Below are 7,789 nucleotides of genomic sequence, written 5' to 3' on the forward strand. Positions count from 1 at the left end.
GTGCGTGCATGTGCATGTTGGTGTGTTTGTGGAGTGGGGGGCGTTGGTATTTTACTAGGTATTTTCTGATTTACCATGTTTACGTGACAGTATCAATACTTTAATCAACTGGAATTCCAATGGAGAGTTTTGAACGAATGAATTAAATTCAGTAAGACCAGCCCAGTTCATATCGAAATTGCTAAGCAAACAAAATAGATGTGGGGTGTGTTGAGCTATTTTTTAGATTCAGCATCACAGGGAAATATAGTATTCTTTCTAACAAAAATATCTACATATATTTCAGGATGTTGTGTATCCCTGGAAATAATCAGAAATCATGTAAACATAACAGTTTTGAAAACATAGCTTGTCCAAAAAAACACCTTTACCCGGGGTATTGGGTAAATTTAGCATAGGGACAAGTTAAGCCACCTTGGCATAATATCTACACATCTACAAATTTCTGTACTAAATTAAATATTACCACCATATTTTTTAAAACCATCTTTATTTATCAATCTTTATTTCACAAACACAATTCAACACAATCACCATTTTGTTTTCTTCTTTTCTATTCTAATCATTTTAAGCGTCTTTTAAAACAGGTTTAACACTTAACATAGGCTTAACAGGTAACACGCACATTTCTAACACTTTGTACTTTAAAAAAAACACTTTTAACATAGGCCCTGGTAACCTCATATCCTAGTGATAATACCTTTCATTACGCCTTGGAAGAAAACACTTCAGTTGTGGCCTAGAGGGGGCCTCCATCATTCATTGAATCAGATGGCTCATTCCTCACAAAACCCACTGATATTGCCTACTACTTTAATTATTTTTTCATTGTCAAGACTGGAAAACTTAGGCATGCCAGCAACAAACGCTGACACTACACATCCAAGTATATCTGACCAAATTATGAAAGACAATTATTGTCATTTTGAATTCTGTAAAGTAAGTGTGGAAGAGGTGAAAAAATGATAGTTGTCTATCAACAATTACAAGCCACTGGGGTCTGACAACTTGGATGGAAAATTACTGAGGATAATAGCGGACAATATTGCCACTCCTATTTGTCATATCTTCAATTTAAGCCTACTAGAAAGTGTGTGCCCTCAGGCCTGGAGGGAAGCAAAAGTCATTCCGCTACCTAAGAATAGTAAAGCCCCCTTTACTGGCTCAAATAGCTGACCAATCAGCCTGTTACCAACCCTTAGTAAACTTTAGGAAAAAATGGTGTTTGACCAGATAAAATGCTATTTTACAGTAAACAAATTGACAACATACTTTCAGCACACTTATAGGGAATGACATTCAACAAGCACAGCACTTACACAAATGACTGATGATTGGCTGAGAATAATTGATGATAAAAAGATAGTGGGGGCTGTTTTGTTAGACTTCAGTGCGGCTTTTGACATTATCGATCATAGTCTGCTGCTGGAAAAACGTATGTGTTATGGCTTTACACCCCCTGCTATATGGTGGATAAAGAGTTACCTGTCTATAAAAATGTAAAATGTAACAGAACACAGAGGGTGTTCTTTAATGGAAGCCTCTCCAACATAATCCAGGTAGAATCAGGATTTCCTCAGGGCAGCTGTCTAGGCCCCTTACTTTTTTTCAATCTTTACTAACGACACGCCACTGGCTTTGCGTGTAAGGGTTGGTGTGAGGTGTGACCCAGGTGCGGTGCAGGATATACAGTAGGCAGTAGGCAGAGATGGTGAAACAAGTATCTTTACTGGTGGTCCCGAAGCCAGAATACAAAATAACGAAACACGGAGAACACTTCTCAAGTACCTGTTCATAGGTCTCCGATCAGACACTACGTAGTACTGCTGGACATAGAGAAACTAGCAGAGAAAACTTAGCAAGGGAACACAGGGAAGTGAGTTGCATAAATACACAGGTGAACAGGTAGACACAGGTGACACCAATAAGATAATGATTATTCCAGACTGTGGGTGAGGAGGTGCCTAAGGTTGTTGAAGGATGACACCTAGTGGGTCGCTCCGGAACTGCGACCCCTCCTGTAACAGTGCCCCCCCTTTCACCTCGGCGACGGAATGTTGTTATCAGCCTTGGGTCCAGAATGTCCATCCTGGGCACCCAGGACCGCTCCTCTGGTCCATAACCCTCCCAGTCCACCAGAAATTGTAGACCCCTCCCCACCCGCCGGCAGTCCAGGATCCGGTCCACAGTAAAAGCCGGGTGTCCTTTGACGAGGCACAGCGGGGGAACAGGACGAGGAGGGGGATCCAGGGGACAGGTGGCGACGGGCTTGAGGAGGGACACATGGAATTTGGGATGCACCCGCATGGTGGGGGGAAGTTGCAGGCGGTAGGCCACTGGGTTGACTCGCCGGACCACTCTGAATGGCCCGACAAACCGGGGGGACAGCTTCCTGGACGCCACGTGGAGGGGAAGATCCCGGTGGAGAGCCACACACTCTGTCCCGGGTGAAAAACCGGGGCCGGGCGACGCCTGCGGTTGGCCTGATGTTGAGACCTGACCGAGGCTCGCTTAAGCGCCACCTGTACCTGCCTCCAGGTGCGGCGACAGCGACTGATGTGGGACCAACGGGACCGCCACCTCCTCCTCTTGTTTGGGGAATAGGGGGGGGGTTGGTACCTGTATTGGCACTGGAAGGGGGACAGGCCGGTGGACGAGCAGAGAAGGGTGTTGTGGGCGTACTCCGCCCACGGCAGTCGCTGACTCCACGTAGCTGGGTTGCTGGAGGCGTAGCACCTCAGCACCCCCTCCAGATCCTGGTTGACGCGCTCCGTCTGCCCGTTCGACTGGGGATGGAAGCCGGAAGACAAGCTGATGGAGGCGCCGAGGCAAGTGGCGAACACCTTCCAGAACCTGGAGGCGAACTGAGGGCCCCGATCCGACACCACATCTTGGGGAAGGCCGTGGACCCGGAAAACGTGATGCACCCTCGAGAACCGGTCCACAACGACCAGGATGACTGTATCCATCAGAGGGGGGTAGGGCGGAAATGAAATCCAGCGAGATGTGGGACCAGGGGCGCTTGGGGATAGGCAGGGGTCGGAGCAGCCCTGCGGCGGGCTGAAGTGAGCTCTTCATGCGTGCGCACACCGGGCAAGTAGCCACGAAGGCGCGCGTATCCCCCTCAGCAGATGGCCACCAGAACCTCCTACGCAGGAACTCCAATGTCCTGGCGCACCCCGGATGGCTGGTGAGGTCGGACACGTGCGCCCACTGAAGCAGTCGCGAGCGCTCAGCCTTGGGAACGTACATCCTCCCCGATGGACCTCCGCCAAGGCAGCAGCTAATGGGGATCAATAATAAATACAAATACAAACTAAACTGAGGAAGGAATTTTTCATAATTTGAACTTGACTAATCACACAAATGCGAGGTGTCCTCAAAAGGGGGCAGGACATGTCTGGGACATGTCTGCCAATTCGTAGGCAGGTTCTTCACATCTGAGGCTCTAAGCCCATGAAACTGGTCTGCAAGATTCTTGATAAGTTTAGCAAACTCAGACTCCTCATATCATCAGACAATACCTTGTGTGCCTCTGCTCCTCTATTATAGCCTCTCTTTCGCACAGGTACATGTTTGTTTTCTTTTTTGCCAATGTACCTCTTAAGCGTCATTCTGTAAATGTTCTCATCCCTTGCTGCTGCTCGAATGGACTTCTTCCTTTCTCTCACTTCAAGGGGCTAGACCCCTACTTGTTTTACGTTTGTAAACATGGGACATGATGTCTGCTCTGTAACAATAAAAATGCATCTTAAGTTCATATGCATGACACATTGCAAAAATACTATGCATATTATGCATAAAACTGGCTCAACTTGTCCCTGGCCTAATGGCACAATTTATCCCAAAGACACCATTTTGACTATATTAGCCCACAAAGCTGAGGACGCGCTTTCATGCTAGGTTTAGGACCTCATATTGTAGTTTATAGAGACCCCAACTGATGTATAAAACAGTCTTAAAACAATCTACGTTGGTTTAGAAACAAGCATCATGAAACCTATAACACATTAAATTCATTTGACTTCGTGAAAATCATTTTTTGGGACCTAATTTGCATAGCACTTTTTCCATGTGGTATCTTCCTTCACAGATTCCATTAAATTATTACCTCTTCCCAAATGTGGTTATATGATTCATTTTGTGTATGGTTTCCTAGAAACAAGGGGTGGCTCAACTAACTCTTTGGAACAACTTACCCCACTCTCACCTACAGTTCCTTACATTATATGGTCATTGTGTTACTACAAAGCTTTCCGTTCGGTCCAAAATCCTGGTACCGTTACATTAAACATATTTTATTTCCTGTTTATTTGAATTTTCGTGCAATATTCAGTGAGACATGACTGAAAGCTGTTGGAGGGGAGGCCACATCTGTTTCCTGTTTCTGTGCATACCATTGAGCTCACTACAAAACTGGAAGCAGGTCACCTCCCAGGATCCTCTGCTCTGATCATATGACCGATCCCGTGACTGAGTCATGGGATGGGATCTCCAGTTTGACTAAGCTGGTCTGGTACTATAATAATAATAATACGTAATCTGATTGTGTTGTTCTATAAGAGCAACAACATCATCATAAACAACCATATATACACCATGTTTCTATATATACACACCAAGATCCATAAGACCCCTCCTTTTCCATGTTTTGCAATCTACTGAAAGATGTGTATGCATGGGTTTGAATCCAGATGTGAACTGTGTGCACTTGTCACTGACCAATTCAGATAAATGCATTTAAACTAGAGGGTTTTAAAATATGTTTTGACAACAGATTAAAGTATAGTCTTTATTTCATTCTCGGCAGAGATTGTTTATAAATGGAGAAGCTGGATTTTAATTCCAGTACATTGCTTTTTAAATGTACTGTTTATTACATTCTGTATTCTCTCTCAATGTAATACATCCATGATAAACCAGGAGGGTAGGCAGGATTGTTTGATTTGAATGTCTCGCAAATCTGGAACATCCAAATGTGTTGAAAATAACCACTTGTCCCATTATAGGTGGTCGTTCTGTCATCGTTTGAAAGGGTTAGAGAATGAGATTAGATAATGAATAACTGCAGTGTTGTAGATTGTTCATTCAGGTGGATCATGGGGTTATAGGTTCCCACATGGGCCACATGTACCAATAGGCCTACTGTATGTGTTGACTTGAAGTCGCTCTAGATAACAGCATCTGGTGAATTGCTGAGCCTGTCCTGAATCAGTCAATCAGTGTTCAGAGAATTAGCAACACATTGTACTACAACAAAGAGATAGATAATAATAATAATATAACATGCCATTTAGCAGACGCTTTTATCCAAAGCGACTTAAAGTAATGTGCGCATACATTTTTACGTATGGGTGGTCCCCGGGATCAAACCCACTACCCTGGCGTTACAAGCGCCATGCTCTACCAATTGAGCTACAGAGGAAGGGGTTGAATGGAGCTGAAGGTTGGGAATAATAACAACTTATAACAACAAGATAAATAATGTAAAACATACTGTGTCCTTAAAACGTACATAGGTTCAGAACTTTTGTGAAATAAATAGATGGTTGAGGGTAGGATAGGAGTAAAAACAAACAAAATATAATTATTGTAAAATAGACAGTGCCCATAAAATGTATATACTGTAGTATGTATGAGCTGGAAGTAGAAGCCTAAGCGTTGTTGTTCACTAGTTTACTCCAATTAGGGGAGGGGTGGTTGGGTTAGAAAGTAATAAAGTAAAATACAGTGGGGGAAAAAAGTATTTAGTCAGCCACCAATTGTGCAAGTTCTCCCACTTAAAAAGATGAGAGAGGCCTGTAATTTTCATCATAGGTACACGTCAACTATGACAGACAAAATGAGAAAAAAAAATCCAGAAAATCACATTGTAGGATTTTTAATGAATTTATTTGCAAATTATGGTGGAAAATAAGTATTTGGTCAATAACAAAAGTTTCTCAATACTTTGTTATATACCCTTTGTTGGCAATGACACAGGTCAAACGTTTTCTGTAAGTCTTCACAAGGTTTTCACACACTGTTGCTGGTATTTTGGCCCATTCCTCCATGCAGATCTCCTCTAGAGCAGTGATGTTTTGGGGCTGTCGCTGGGCAACACGGACTTTCAACTCCCTCCAAGGATTTTCTATGGGGTTGAGATCTGGAGACTGGCTAGGCCACTCCAGGACCTTGAAATGCTTCTTACGAAGCCACTCCTTCGTTGCCCGGGCGGTGTGTTTGGGATCATTGTCATGCTGAAAGACCCAGCCACGTTTAATCTTCAATGCCCTTGCTGATGGAAGGAGGTTTTCACTCAAAATCTCACGATACATGGCCCCATTCATTCTTTCCTTTACACGGATCAGTCGTCCTGGACCCTTTGCAGAAAAACAGACCCAAAGCATGATGTTTCCACCCCCATGCTTCACAGTAGGTATGGTGTTCTTTGGATGCAACTCAGCATTCTTTGTCCTCCAAACACGACGAGTTGAGTTTTTACCAAAAAGTTCTATTTTGGTTTCATCTGACCATATGACATTCTCCCAATCCTCTTCTGGATCATCCAAATGCACTCTAGCAAACTTCAGACGGGCCTGGACATGTACTGACTTAAGCAGGGGGACACGTCTGGCACTGCAGGATTTGAGTCCCTGGCGGCGTAGTGTGTTACTGATGGTAGGCTTTGTTACTTTAGTCCCAGCTCTCTGCAGGTCATTCACTAGGTCCCCCCGTGTGGTTCTGGGATTTTTGCTCACCGTTCTTGTGGTCATTTTGACCCCACGGGGTGAGATCTTGCGTGGAGCCCCAGATCGAGGGAGATTATCAGTGGTCTTGTATGTCTTCCATTTCCTAATAATTGCTCCCACAGTTGATTTCTTCAAACCAAGCTGCTTACCTATTGCAGATTCAGTCTTCCCAGCCTGGTGCAGGTCTACAATTTTGTTTCTGGTGTCCTTTGACAGCTCTTTGGTCTTGGCCATAGTGGAGTTTGGAGTGTGACTGTTTGAGGTTGTGGACAGGTGTCTTTTATACTGATAACAAGTTCAAACAGGTGCCATTAATACAGGTAACGAGTGGAGGACAGAGGAGCCTCTTAAAGAAGAAGTTACAGGTCTGTGAGAGCCAGAAATCTTGCTTGTTTGTAGGTGACCAAATACTTATTTTCCACCATAATTTGCAAATAAATTCATTAAAAATCCTACAATGTGATTTTCTGGATTTTTTTTTCTCAATTTGTCTTTCATAGTTGACGTGTACCTATGATGAAAATTAAAGGCCTCTCTCATCTTTTTAAGTGGGAGAACTTGCACAATTGGTGGCTGACTAAATACTTTTTTTCCCCCACTGTATATACAGTATATATATATTTTTCTTAGGTACAATCCCCCAAGTCCTCATAAACCTTTCCTTTATTTATTGTACAAACCAAGGGTAATTCACTGTTTTGGCATGATCTTCACTTGGGCAATATGTCAAATCTTATTACCATGTAGAACAAACAGTTTTAGCAAAATTGTATCCAGTGAGTGACAGGAAGGGACTGGCTGCAGACATAATAATATATATTTTTAAATAATGATAATTCCATCTATATATACAGTACCAGTCAAAAGTTTGGACCCACCTACTAATTCCAGGGTTTTTATTTATTTTTTACTATTTTCTACATTGTAGAAAGTAGTGAAGACATCAAAACTATGAAATAACACATATGGACTCACGTAGTAACAAAAAAAGTGTTAAACAATTCAAAATATATTTGAGATGTGAGATTCTTCAAATAGCCACCCTTTGCCTTGATGAC

Source organism: Coregonus lavaretus, assembly GCF_964263955.1.
Source record: "Coregonus lavaretus genome assembly, chromosome: 13".
Classification (NCBI taxonomy): Eukaryota; Metazoa; Chordata; class Actinopteri; order Salmoniformes; family Salmonidae; genus Coregonus; species Coregonus lavaretus.